Source organism: Equus caballus, chromosome 15 (assembly GCF_041296265.1).
Source record: "Equus caballus isolate H_3958 breed thoroughbred chromosome 15, TB-T2T, whole genome shotgun sequence".
Taxonomy (NCBI): Eukaryota; Metazoa; Chordata; class Mammalia; order Perissodactyla; family Equidae; genus Equus; species Equus caballus.
In genome coordinates, this window is record NC_091698.1 from 59,513,560 (window position 1) to 59,529,225 (window position 15,666).

Here is a 15,666-nt window from a genome sequence, read left to right on the forward strand (position 1 = left end):
ATTGCCAAGACTAATGTCAAGAAGCTTTTCCTCTATGTTATCTTCTAAGAGTTTTACAGTTTCATGTCTTACCTTTAATCCACTTGTTCTTAATCCATTTTGAGTGGATTTTTGTGTATGGTGTAAGTTACAGGTCCAAATTTCTTTTTTCTTTCTTTTTCTGTTTCTTTTTTTGCATATAGATACACGGTTTTCCACCACCATTTGTTGAATTTACCCATTGTGTGTTCTTGACACCCTTGAAAAAGATTGGTTGACTGTATATGTGTGGGTTTACTTCCAGGCTCTCTATTTTGTTCCATTGGTCTATATGTCTGTCTTTATGCTAGTACCACACTGTTTTAATTACAGTCGTTTTGTAATATATTTTGAAATCAGGAAGTGTGATGCCTCCAGATTTGTTCTTCCTTCTCATGATCTCTTTGGCTATTCTGTGTCTTTTGTGGTTCCATATGAATTTTAGGATCTTTTTTCCTATATCTGTAAAAAATGCCATTGGGATTTTGATGGAGATAGCATTGAATCTGTAGATTTATTTGAGTAATCTGGACATTTTAACAATATTAAGTCTTACAATCCATGAACACAAGATGCCTTCTATTTATTTGTGTTTCCTTTCATTTCTTTCATCAACGTTTTCTAGTTTTCAGTGTACAAGTCTTTCACTTCCTTGGTTAAATTTATTCCTAAGATTTTATTCTTTTTAATGCTATTGTAAATGAGATTGTTTCCTTAATTTTCTTTTCAGGTGGTTCATCGTTAGTGTACAGAAACACAATTGATTTTTGCATGTTGATTCTATACCCTGCAACTTTACTTAATTTGCATATTAGTTCTAAAAGGAATGCAAAATGGTGTGGCAGCTATGAAAAACAGTATGGAGGTTCATAAAAATATTGCAAATAGAACTACTATAACATCCAGCAATCCCACTTCTGGGTATAAATCCAAAAGAATTGAAATCAGGGTCTCAAAGAGATATCTGCACTCCTATGTTCATTGCAGCATTATTCACAATAGCCAAGCTATGGAAACAACCCAAGTGTCCATCAACAGAAGAATGGATTTAAAAAATGTGGTATATACATACAAAGGAATATTATTCAGCCTTAAAAATGAAGGGAAGTCTGCCATTTGTGACAACATGGATAAACCTTGAGGACATTACACTAAGTGAAATAAGCCAGTAAAAGAAGGTCAGATACTTCATGAAGTATCTGAAATAGTCAAACTTATAGAAGAAGAGAATACAATACTGGTTGCCAGAAGCTAGAAGGTGGGGGAAACGAGGAGTTGTTTTTCAGTGGGTATATAGTTTTAGTTATGCTACATGAGTAAGATTTGAATATCTGTTGACAACATAGTGTCTATGGTTAATAATATAGTATTGTGCACTTCAAAGTTTGTTAAGAGAGTAGATCTCATGTTAAGTGTTATTACCACAAAAAATAGGAGGGCAGGGGGAGGAAACAAAGGGAGACAGGAGACTTTGGGAGATGTTGAATATGTGTGCTCCCTGATTGTCGTGATGATATATATCATGGGACTTTGTAAATATCCAAACTCATCAAATTGTACACATTAAATATGCACAGTTTTTGCATATCAATTATGCTTCAATAAAATTGTTTTAAAAAAAGATACCAGAGACTAAGATATAGGGAAGACCTAGGTTCCTATTTTCTATCCTCCTCTAATTGTTCTATTTTCTAAGTATCCTCTTCTTTCTTGAAGCCATCCCAGCTACTACATGTCAAATATCATGTCCTTAATTAACCATACAGTTCACACTCTCCACAAAATGCTACACTGAGTCCAACTTGTTTATTCGCCAACCCTCCTCCAAGTATCACTTCTACTTCATTTGAACCAAAAAGATAAAAGAGCTTCAACAAGTACTTAGATTGAAATTTGAATTTGCAATTTTTATTTGTTTTGTATGCTTTCCTTTGACTGTTGTTACCCACACAAAGCTTTAATTGTCCATTTGTATTCTCAGTTAAATATGACGTACTGTCTAATTTTACCATTTCTTTCCAGAATATGTTTTGAAATTAGGGTTTCCACCAAAAATTTCTTTTTAGCAAGGACTGTTGCTAAATATACCCTCATCCTCTGTTTTGTTTAAAAAAAAATTTTCAAGGCATATTAAATTTTCTCAAGACTGTTTTCTGTTTGATGTGATCACTTCTAAATACAATCAAAATAATGGTAGAATAGAAAGCTGAGGGTTCTGGTCAGGTGACGCAGATTGAAAATGTGTTGGGTTAGGGGGAGAAGCAAACAAGGGATTTCCTGAGTGCATAGCAGCAAACATTTAAAGCCATTGCAAAATTTCTGGACAAAGCTGATGCAAACACAGTAACTACCACTTCCAACCTGGTAATAAGCATATTGCATCCTGATACTTTCCTTTAATACTTACACTAAAGAATATCTACTCCTCATCTGTCATTATATTTTGTGGATGTCAAGGTTATTGAAACTTTTTCTTCCTCCCAAGAGAAAATAACTGTGATTTTTAAATATTTTACAGGAGATATGAAATATTAAGGTACATCTTCTGACATTAGTCTTCACCAAGTGAGGTAACTTCTATAGAACTTAATTTTTAATGTATATTAGCAACATTTCAATTTATAATTTGATTTTCTTTCTGCATGTCCAGCACTATGGTGCAATGTGTTGTTTGTGATGGGGATATCTGAAAACAATACAGATTTAATTAAGCATCCTCCTCAAGCATTGTGACAAAAATGACTTACGGAACTTCAAATTCTCTGTGGGGAACAAAAGGAGAATTCACCTTATGTCTACAGACACGGGTTTAATTAACTCCTGTGTGAAAGTATAGATCACACATTTAATTAAGCATGTTCAATGATAGCAGAGACTTTAGCCATTAAACAACAACTAGGGACCAGCCCCGCTGCCGAGTGGTTAAGTTCGCACACTCCACTTTGGCGGCCCAGGGTTTCAGAGGGTAGGAACCTGGGTGAGGGCATGGCACCGCTCATCAGGCAATGCTGAGGCAGCATCCCACATGCCACAACTAGAAGGACCCACAACTAAAATATGCAACTACGTACTGAGAGGATTTGGGGAGAAAAAGCAGAAAAAAAAAAATTGGCAACAGTTGTTAGCTCAGGTGCCAATCTTTAAAACAACCAAAACTCAAAAACAATAACTGAAATAACTGAAACTACCTCATTCACCACATCATAATAACCCAACACTGGAGAAAATGCCCTGAGACTAAAAGTCATAATTATAAAATTAATTTCGTTTTCTTAACTGTCAAGAAGTATTTTTTTCTTTTCTAGGTAGTATTTATTGAATGTATGTATAGAATGTTAATTTGTAAGGATACAAAAAGGATATTTCGTTCATTTATTCAATTGACAAATACTAACTACTGAAGAGATGCAAGGCATTTGCATTATTTATTGGTGCATAACAAATTACCATAAACTTAGCAGCCTTAAACCACACACATTTATTATCTCACAATTTCTGTAGATCAGGAATCCCAACATGGCTTAGCTGGGCCCTCTGCTTCAGGGTCTCTCATAAGGCTGCAATCAAGGCATTTACCGGTGCTGGGGTCTTATCTGAGGCTTGACTGGGGAAGGATAAGCTTCCAAACTCATGTGGTTAGCAACAGGATTCAGATCCTTATAAGCTGTCAGATGAAGGCCTTAGCAACATTTTGGCTGTCAGCCAGAGGTCATCCTTTTTTCCTTGCCATGTGGGTCTATCCATATGGCAGCATGCTTCATCACAGATAGCAAGGGAGTCAATAGTTAGATTCTGCTAGCAAGACAGAAGTTATGATTTTCTGTAATGCAATAGTGGAAATTTTATCCCAATACCTTTGCCATAGTCTACTGATTACAAGAAAGTCATAGGTCCTGTCCACAATCAAGGGGAGGAGATCAAAATACCATGAGGCTAGGGGCCAGCCCAGTGGTGCAGCAGTTAAGTTCGCACATTCCACTTCAGCAGCCCTGGGGTTCACTGGTTCAGATCCTGGGTGCAGACCTACGCACCACTTGTCAAGCCGTGCTGTGGTAGGTGTCCCACATTTAAATAGAGGAAGATGGGATGGATGTCAGCTCAGGGCCAGTCTTCCTCAGCAAAAAGAGGAGGGTTGGCATCAGATGTTAGCTCAGGGCTAATCTTCCTAAAAAAAGAAAAAATAGAAGAAGGAGAAAAAGAGAAAAAAAAGAAAAGAAAATACCATGAGGTTGGACAGCCATCTTAGAGTCTTTCTATGAGAGCCTTGTTCCAGGTGCCAAGGATAGAGAAGTGAACAAGACAGACAAGATACCTGTTCTTATGACATATATAAAATACAATAAAAAATGCCATTGACACATTGATAGCTTTCCCTTATCCTGTATCATTTTTGGTTGACAGTAATTTTATATATATGGTGACTGAGACAGCACTGCTATAGCAGTTTGAGTTTGTATGATGAACTGAAAGGGATGAGGAAGTTAACTATGAGATTAGTAAAGTCATCCAAACATAAAGTAACCAGATTCCACATTAGCCTGGGAACAGTGGAATGAAAAGGAACTATCAAATGCAGAAGACACTGGCCATGGGCTGCTCTTAAAAAAGGGAGAATAAAAAGGAGGGAGGCAGCAAGGATGGCTTCAAAGTTTTCAGCCTCAGCAACTGGGAGAATAACGATGTCTACCAACATACCCTGAAAGGAAACTTGTTTGTGAAGAAAGATATTGAATTAGTTTCAGATATAATAGGTTGAAGGTAAAATAAAAACTTTAGGTGAAAATGTTCTCCAAAAAGTAAGAGAGGCAGAAAGTAAGTTTCAAAGAGGGATCAGAGTTGCAGAAATAGAAAACCTCCAAAAATAGTTACACTTTGGTTGAGTGGAAAAATCTGCTCTATCAAACTTGAAGAGTATGTAATGGGAATGATATTTCTTTAAAAAGGAATAATATAAAATAATAATATTTTGACATTGGAAGAGTCCTTAAGAAGGATTTTGGTTTCATCTGCTTCAAATCCGAAACATGAAAAACCTGAGTTCTTGAGACCTCCTTCCATACCCTGAATCTTTCCAGCTCTGTGCCTTTGTCACTGCCTGTCCTCTTGGCCCACATTCCGCATCCCACCCCACCCCACCCACCGCCCATTTGCCTAAATACTGAGTGTCGGTCCAACCTCTCCATTCTAGCTCTGGTGCTAGTTATCAGTCATGAAACACTGGCAAGTTGCTTTACTCCTCTGAGCCTCAAATTCTTTCTACAAACGGGGATACTCATATCTTTCCCACCGACCTCACTGAATTTTCATTAATGCTAATGGCCTACTCATGTGAATAGTCGCAATAAACTAAGGTGGAAGTATTATTATCACTATTTTTATTATTAAAGATTCTGGTGATATGCTATTCTCTTTATTTCTTTTGTATTTGCTATCAATGTTATTCATTTTGTATTCATTTTCTAATTGTTTCACATTTAGCTTTTTAAGTTAAAAGAGACTTCAAGTTTTAAGGGAAAAGACCATGGATATACCAACTTTTAAGTATTATAGCACTTTGCAAACACTGGGATGTGGTAAATATTCAGTAAATATTTAATAATTTAGTTTCATATATATTTGTTTTGTTTACTGTTTATTTGCCTCCACTGTAATATAAGCTCCATGAGGGGATTGTTGCCTGTTTTGTTCACTTTTATATCCCTCTTCCTAGAGAGGCATTTGCCATAAACTAGGCATTTGATAAATATTTACTGAGTAGATAATTCATTTCTTCATTCTTTTAGGTTAGTTTCATTAAAACAAAATAATATTTAGACAGCCAAGGTAACCATGCACTGGTTTAATTGTTTTGATGATTCAGGAAAAATTCTACTTTTTTATTTTCCATTATCTAAAATAAGTTTTACCTATGGACTTCAGTCTAAGATAAGGATTTGGAAAGAAGGGTGTTTGAACTGCTAAGAAAAATAGCATTAGCGGGAACTCTTTGGACTCACAAGGAATAGTATTTTTCCTTTCGTTTTCCTAACTTTGCTGTTACAAACTTGCTTTGCTTTCCCTTTGGGATATTTTGAAGCTGCAGCTTACTGTAACAGACAGATGATCTCTTAACAGCCCATTAGCAGTGGGCCAGTCTTGCTCACTTAATGCGGACACCTGTCAGCTGCTATACATTCAAGCTGCACACAATTGTTTGCCTTCAGACTTGAAACAGACTATAGAAAAGACTCCCAGGACAAGACAGAAACTATGAAAAGTTTAATGGCTAAAGGGGAAAGGAAATTTTAAGGCACTGGATTCAGTTTCACCTGCCAAAAGCATGTTTCTTTTCACCAAACAGAAGTGGTGGAGAGGGGGGGAAAAAGGATGCAATAAAGAAGCCACAAGAAATGTCCAATAGTAAAAGAATAACAAATGGAGTTTGAAAGCCTCTAAAAATGTTATATCAAAGCAGTTGCTGTGTTTCACATGTTTTCTCTTTGGATAACATCACAGACCTTGGCCGATATAGACTTGAGCATAGGCTATCATGAATTAATTCTCTCAACAAATATTTAATGAGGGCCTCTTACATAGCAAACACTGTGCTGAGGTCACACTCTTCATCATGATCCTCAGTCTCTATGAGACTACGCACTAATAGTGAGAAATACATTAACATATTCATATAATATGTGATCAGTTCATTTTTCAGGATTAATTTTGAAACTGGAAGAGCTGTTGGGTTTTCAAAACGAAGACATAGGTAATGGAGATAATTTTTTGTAAATATAAGCGAATTTTAACTTCCCTTTTTATCATAGTTACATTACAGAATTCCACTTAAATGAATCATATTGTTCTCAAGCAGTAAAGAGTCAGTACTCAACCTCTTTGTCACACCAAAAGACAAAAGTCAGGCTTCTTAGAGAGAAATTACCTTGTTCCATTAGCTATCATTTAACAAATCAAAGGCTAAAGTGGGAAGACACAGAATACACAATTCTCCCCAGTAAAGTGGATGAAATACTCATCATCATTTAGGTTCCGTAACGAGACTGGAGTTTGGAGTAAGGAAAATCCTGCACAATTAGGTCCTGGGGGATGTGGGATAAAGAAAGAAAAAGAAAGGTAGGAGAGAAAATAGAGACGCATGTCTCAATCTCCCCTCTTCGGTCTTCAGCTCAGAAAGGGAGAGTTAATGAGGCAAGTGGCAGTGATACCAAGGGCACCCACTCTTCTCTTGGAATTATGAGAAGAGAAAGCCTCACAGCCACAGCTGTAAAAAGCAAATTTGGTGGCTTAAGATGGTCAGTCGCTAAAAGGCATTGAAGTTCCATGATCATGAGCCTGCTGATACCCATAAGGCATAGATAGAACCTGGAAAGAGCTGGGAGTGTGGTTAGGGAGCCTACAGAGGGGATCCCAAGATTGAGACAAAATGGCTCCAGGTGGAAACTGCAGCTCAGACTTCTGAACCTGGCTGAAGGAGAGTTACAGTCAGATTTGAGAGGGGTCTACAGACCAAGCTGGAGCTCTGGTGAAGCTGAATCAGCCAGGCCCTGGAAGGGAGGGAGGACTGTGAGTTATATTAGCTACACCCTACAGCCATGGATACCACATGAGCAAGCTGACACCAGGGAGGAAAGAAGACATTGTACCTGAGATCAGAGGAACCAGACCACATAATCCCCAAGCTCTCTGAGTCTTTCCTTCTCCCATGACATCATGTAAGTCATATTTCTATCCAGATATACTCAGCCACCATCTTGGAGAGAAGCTGCAGTGTAAGGAAGAACTAAGCTTTCTTTCCTAGGAGTGCTGAGCAAAATCTGTAGGGTCTGCATGTATAAATTGTAGGAATATGTGATATTTGAAACAATAAATGACTAAAAGAGCACTGCACCTCCTCAATCCCGCTACCCTCCAACCAAACAACGGATAGTTGTTGAGAAGGAAAGCAAACTAGTTATTGATAAAAGAAAGAAACTACAGTTTCTCCAAACATCTTAGCCACGTATGAGTCAAATTTGGAGATCTAGGTGTATGGGTTTTAGCCACCAAAATAAAGAAGGTCAAGAAGCTACCTATTTCTTCTCTGCCCAGATATGTTTTAAGATAGTAAAGGAAAGAAAAATTCTTTTTTGAAATCTTTCACTAGCAGAACAGAGCTTAACCCAAAGTGGAATTTAAGGTCATAGCTGGTTTGAAGAGTCTCAGAAAGTTCCTTCCACTTTTCTTTCTTTTCCTCCTCTTTCCTTGGAGCCAAATTTGCATCTCCATCTCCCAGTTACAGGGACAGAAATTCCACAGTAGATTCATGTCTTGAATATTAAAGAGAAGAGAAATGAAATAAGAATTACAGTGATTTTAATATATTCTAAGCTCTGTTCTGGGTGATTTAAATAGAAGAGCACAGCAGCTAGGGCTATTTATGGAGCCCTTACTTGGTGCTGCGCATTGTGTACGATACATACATTATCTCATTTAATATTCACATTTCACACCAACCCAGAAGGTACTTATCTTCATTTTATAGATGAAGACACTTGAGATTAGGGAATATAAAAGACATCAAAAAACACAAGTATATTAAAAAGTAAAGCAGAGACAAAAACCCATGTCTGTCTCATTCCAAAGCTTACGCCCTTCCCATTGATCCAATTGGTCTTGTAAAATCATTTAAAATTTAAAATGCCCTTAAAAGGTATTTCTCCATAATTTCTTATCAGTAATATCTTGGAAAATTCTGGAGGAGCATAAGAAAATCAAACTTCACAAAGCAAACTATCTGAGAGGAAGGGGACCAGTAGGGGAGAATTGGGGGACTAAAGAAAATCCAATCTTACTACAAATTTCTCATAGCACTAACTCAATCTACGTACACTGCCTAGAACAGTGCCAGGAATATAGTAAGTGTTAAACAAATTCTTGTTAATTAAATAGATTTCATTTCTTTGATATTCTCATTCTCACTTGCCCATCTCCAGGTCTTCCAAGCAATTAACCTAACCAGATTTCAAATATGGTTCTTTTCTCTTACCAGAAATGATTTTAAGAGAACTAAAACCAGTGCCAACACCAACTTATCTAAATGAAAATGGGTTCTGGAATTTACATTCCAGTTCCTACTCTTGAATCATTGCCCATTTCGTTCTGTATTTTACTAAGTGAGCATCTCCTGAGGGATGTATCTCCCACTTACCCTCAGTCACTATGATAAAAATTAGGATAATTAGATGGCATGTTCACCTTGGATAGGCACTGTGAAAATACTTTCCCTGGACGAGTTTAACTTCAGACAATTTTACTCTATTGAGAATTGCCCTGGGTAAAAGTTTGCGCAGGATGCCTACAAGACTGCAAGGCAAGTTTAAACACTAGCCTCAGGCAACTCAACTGATGAAAGGAGGCATGGAAACTGGAAACACTTAAAAGAATAAAGGAAGAGATTACAATAAACCTGTAACAAGGATCCACAATTTTTCTTGGTGGAACAATTCTGATTAGAGACAAGGCAGGAGAGGAATTGTTCTGTAAGTTATCAAGCACCAGGGGCTTGCCCTGGATTTCTCTAGCTTTCTTTGAAATGACTTCTCTCCATCAGTGAGCCAAACACATACTCACAATCACACACCCATAATCACTTTGCCTGCATCCCATTATCCCAGGGCCTGGCTCAAACCTCATTCTCCTGTGCTGTTAGCCAAGAGAGGCTTAAGGGGTTATCCTCTCAGAAGTATTTGCACACTGAAGAGGTCACTTAAACAGTTGAGTGTTTGAATGATCCCAACAGCCGAATCAGTTTTAGTAGAATTCTTGGTAGTTTAAATTCAGGGAGAGGTATCGTGAGAGGAGAGTGGTACAAATCAAGGGAAGGCCAAATGACCCTATTTGGTCAGACAGCAGTGGGTAAGAAATACTAGAGCAGAGGCTGTGGAGCTAAATAAAATGAAGATCAGATCTTATCTCCAGCACTTACTGACTGCATAGCTTTGGGCAACATCAATAAATGAGGAAAAGTCATCTAGCACATAGTTGGCAATTATACCTTGTAGCTACAGTTATTACACCGTGTGATTAAACAGTATCATTGAATATGTGGCAGTGTCTGGCATGCAGTTCCTGCTCGATAAATGTTAGCTTAGTCAGAATCTGCATTCCACTGAACCGACTCACGAGAGCATCCCTGGTGCCCGATTATTTAGAAAGAGAAAATACACCATTTGTGCAACATGACAGAGTAAGACTTTGTTCTTTTTCCTCTGTGAGAGTCGAATGACTAAATTTTTTATAAGTTGCTCCATTTAGTGCTGCTATGATGGAATTTTTTGTGAAAGCCAAGTCTGGGAGAAGATGAATACAAAACTTCAACCGCTAAACCCTCTTCTACTGTTTAAGAGAAGTGTCAACATAAGAAACTGAAAACATTAATTTTGCATAACCATATATAAAGGTCGTGTGGAATGGAGGAAAACGGAATATTTTTTTCTCCAGTTCTGATTTCACTAAATCTAGTAACTTCCTATCTTTTAAAGACATAGTAGTGCCCTGGGAGTCACTTAGTATGCCAATTTGTGAAGAGAAAGTTTGTACTTTTTGGTAGTGGGAACTGCTGATAAATCTTCCAAAGTCTTAATATCTCTACGCATTCTGTAAGATATTGAAGATGTGACAGGAGGATAGGAATCAGACTCGGCAGAAAGGACTTCCTGACCGCATTATAGTAGATCCTTGAAGAATATCCAAACCACAAATATTTGAGAGAAGTGGCCAGCTCAAATCAAATGAATAACTATATCACAACTATCAAAAAATAAACTCTATGGGTAGAGAGCAGTTTTCCCTGTTAAGCCTTTAAGGTGAAAAAATGAGAAGTGTATAAAACAATCAGGCAAAAGTGAAAGCCAGTTACAGAAGACAGCACTGAATCCTCATGAGAAGGTAAATGCTGAATAAGCTACTAGCTTGAATGGCAACGGATGGTTGTATAAATGAAGGGTTTTAAAACTATGAAACTCACGGAAAAGGATAAAAATTCTCAAGATTTCTCATTTAATATTATTTATTTATGTATTTTCCTTACAGTGCAAGAGGAATGTAACTTCTTAAGAACTATGGATCCCCAACCATCAAATGCAGATGACCTTGTCAGATCTGCAGCCACAATTTTCCTTAACGCCACAACCATTTAATCACTTTATCCTCACCACCATTGTAAGCATGGTAATAATAGTAATAGTAATAATTAATGCTCTAACACATCCAGTTAAAGACAAAAAGCCTCAATCTTAGCCCCAAAGTTGCTGTTTGCTTAGCAGCCAGTTGGATGATATGAAATTCCTTAACACTTAAATCTCTCAACTCTTTCAAACGTTTAAAGTCTTCCTTTACTCTCTGAAGTTCCTTGAATTGGACAAATCTATGATTAGAGATAGAGATGATAATACTGGGGGTGTTACATCATGGGGTAGATAGCAAATATGTTTCAGGTAAATTTAGATTAATGCCATCAGAGCTTTCATTTTTAGATTGGGGTTGTAGAGGTTGTAGTATTTGAAAAAATGACTATAAATAATACCGGCGCCCAAGAGAGGAGAGAATGATCCTGAGAGAGAAAAAGAAGGCAGCATGGTTCCTGATGGTACAATGGAAACCAACGGGGCTGAAACCAAGAACAAATGATTTCGTAATTCAACCTTAGAATGGCTGTCTCCATGCTAGGATAAAGAAGGATATGCACAAGATTGCTTCACAGCCTCCACATCCCAAAGATGAGGTCCCGAATGTTCTGTCGGGGGCAGGGACGGGGAGAGACTCATCAGTCTATCATATTGGCAACAATCCCCTGTGTACTTCTGGTGACCTCCTACTTGTGTTTAAAATCATGGTATATATTCCAGTTTGACGTGATAACCTAACTTCTTTTTCTTCAGAACCTTCAGTCTTCCCACACCTGGCAGTCCTGCGGTTGTTCCTGGAGGTCTTGGAGCTTCCCAGTCTTTCTCAGCACTTAAGGGAATTATACACATAAGTAAGTGCCATTTCAAGTACCACTTTTTTAAATTAATGAGTTTGTGACATTATTAAAAAAAAATATTCTCTGTCTCTTGGGTCTCTTAAATACAGCATACTGAACATAAACTAAGCATTTTTGAATGATTGAGTTGTTATAATGAGCACCCATTTTGGTACTGTAGATTGTTAAGGGATGTAAAACAATTAGCTCCTTCATTAAATGGCTCATATCTTTTGCACATTGCTTTTTGTTCTTGTATCTATTTTATAATTGCCTTTTCTCTCAATATTTGCCTGTGATTTGTCATTGTGTCACCCCATGAGTCACTGCAACTAGTTACTTAAATGCCTCATGAGCTGAAAAAAAAGACAGTGAAACTTTCTAAAAGTATATGTTGGAAAAGAGTCAACAAAATCTAATGAGAATCTGAAGACCTATTCTTATAATAAAGTGCCAGGAATTTAATGTATAAATTTTGTGGCATGATGGATAAAGTATGATACAACGTAAGTCTAAGATTATGCTTGAGGTTGTAGGAAACCTAAGAAAATAAGTAAATTTGGCATTTTTTCAACAATATATTGATCAAAGCAATCTGTTTAAATATAGTAAGAGAAAAGCCCCAAGTTTTCATAAAGATGTGATTATTTCAATGCAACCCAAAGGTGCTTTTCACTTACTCCTTTCAGGATATTTTGATTTGGTAGAGGGGTGGCAGAATCTAGGGACCATTTGGGAATGGGGTAGGGGCAACCAAGTCAATTCCATGGTGTGTTCCTCCTAGGTAAGTGGTAATCCGCAGTCTAAATGTGATTCACTCAAGAAGAACGGAGAACTTAAACATTACCAAGATTAGCACTAATATTAAAAGTGAACATGGCAAGAGAAAGAGAAGTGTGGCAAAGTTCAGGGGAAGAACCCAGCAGCAAGAATCTTAATTAATTAATTAATTAAACTAAATATTTACTTAAAACTCAATGTGTGCTGTGCACTCCTCTAGATGCTGAAAATATAGTGGGGATCAAACTAGAGAAATATCCCTTACCTCATGGAACTTACAGTTGAATGGACAATACTCAAAGATAAGATGGATATATCCCATCTATGTCGCAGGAGAACCCTACTTAACAGCTGGAGGTAGAACGAAGATGGCCTAGTATCCCCAAAATCTAGATCTGATATCCACCTGACACCCCAGAAGGCTGGGTTTAAGGTAGAATTCTGATACTAGAGCCAGAATAGAACATCCTAGTATACATAATTAGTTTCTTAGTGCTGTCATAACAAATTACCACAAACTTGATGGCTTAAAACTACCTAAATATATTAGCTCACAATTCTGGAGGCCAAAAGTCTGAAAGCAAAGTGTTGGCAGGGCCGTGATCCTTCTGAAGTTTCTAGGGGAGAACTCATTCTTGCCTCTTACAGATTCTGGTGTCTCCAGGGATTCCTTGGCTTTAAATAGCAAATAACTCCGATCTCTTCCTGCATCTTTAAATGCCTTCTCCTTGTCTCCCTATGTTTCTCCTCTGAGTGTCTTCTATAATGATACTTGTCATCGGACTTAGGCTCCACCCTAAATCCAGGATAATCTCATCTCAAAACCCTTAACTTAATTACATCTGTAAAGATCCTTTTTCTACATACGGTCATGTTCACAGGTTCTGGGTGGACTTATCTTTTTGAGAGACCACTATTCATCCCACTGCACTATATTGATAAAACTTCCTCAAGGACCTGAAAAGTCTTTGTAAAATCTGATTTCTCTCATTACATTATTATTATTTATATTTATATTTTCTTCATTAGTCTCAGCTCCTTTTCATCCCCAAAGACTAGCTCAGTCCTTGACACATATAGATACTTAACTGATTATTGATATGTCAATAAATAGGTGAGTTTTTCCAATTAAGCTCTTCAGTTAGAGTTCATTGGTTGCAAGCAAACAAAATTGATTCTAGCTGCTTGGAAAAGGAGGAAATTATTATAACAATTTGGACTGGAGTAGCTCACAGAATCAAAGAAACAGCTAAAGAGCCAGGTTTAGAAAGAGAAAGAGCCAGGGCAGCGCTGGGAATCCAGATAGTGTGTGCCCGTGCATGAATTCTTCAGGAGCTCTGTGAGAGCTGTGCCATCCAATATAGGAGCTACTACGAAAACGTGGCTATTTTAATTATTTAAAATTACAGAAAACTAAAAAGTCAGTCATTCAGTTACACTAGCCACACTTCAAATTCTCAGTAATCTCATGCGCTACTAGCTATTATGTTAGACAGCACAGATGTAAAATATTTCCATGATTGCAGAAATACCTATTGGATGACACTGTGCTAGAATGAGTCAGCCTCTTACATGAATCAACTCCACTCAATTTTTCATTCTGTGACATGCCACTGAAGATTAAAATTCTGGAATTTCTTTGACTGAGCCTGAGTTATGCATCAGCCATTTTACTAGGATTGTACAGAACACATCAATGGAGAGTAATACCCAGACTAGACATAACATAGAAGATATTATTTCCCCAAAGGGAAGTACAATTCTAAATTTTAGAAGAGGCAGGAGTGCAATCTGGGTGGACAAAGAAATACAAATGTATGCTACATATACCCATCCTTGCATGTTCATATATTCACTGTAATTGTAATGTAGAATGAAGAAGGCATTGCCAGATATTCTTAATTTATCAGTCAGCTAATTAGAACATAAGGCAACCTCTTTAAAACTTCCGTTCCCTCGACAGGCATCTGGGCTGGAGTATGCAGGGCTGTTTGATGTCATGCCAAAAATCTTGGCAGGTAGGGTGGAAACAGAAAGAGCCCTGGAACCATTTGCCTAGTCTCTTTATGTGTGAATTATATTATACTTCCCTTTAAGCCCAGTCTGGCAATAAAGGAATTGAATATTCCTATCAAGTTCGGGAAGGCTAGCATTGCTGGCTTCAAAGGGTTACTTTTTATTATGCAGGCTTCAGCTCCAGCAGGGAAGTGGGAGGGCAAAAAGTCTTTTCTCGGTACCTAGTACCACCAATACTTTCATTTTTCACTATACAAACTGCCTTTGTTCAATATTTCTAGCTTGATTTATGATTGCAGATCGTATCTCATGGTTCCTTGTGGTCTGATGGTAACGTGCATGCAGGAAAAAAATAACTAAACCTTAAATTGGTTGCAGCATGAATTTCACAGTCAACCTGCCATGAACTCAGCTCATCTCTCTTTACCAAGGTTTGGACAAGAAAAGGTAGTCATCCAAGGCATGAAAATAAGAGTCAGAAATGGAGACTGGGCTAGTAATCAAAAGCCCTGGACTTTGGTTCCAGCTCTGAGTCTCAGATTCCCCTTGTGTAAAAGGAAAGAGTTGGATCAGGTAATCTTCAGGGTCCTTTTGGCCCCTAAAATTCTCTCATTCTGATTGTGCAGGTACATGACCATTTTGTCTGTCACCTCACCCCACTAAATGACTCTCCCTCAATCTCACCTGTATGTTGGATTCGTAGCACTAGACTACTTTAGCGTGATACTTTTTGATGCACTAACTTGCATTTCGTTTGCTGTATTTTTCCTTCATCCTCTCCAATAAGGTAGCCAGGTCTTTAGTATTTCCTTGCCTTTGGAACTTCTTTTTTCCACATTAAAATCAGAAGCAGT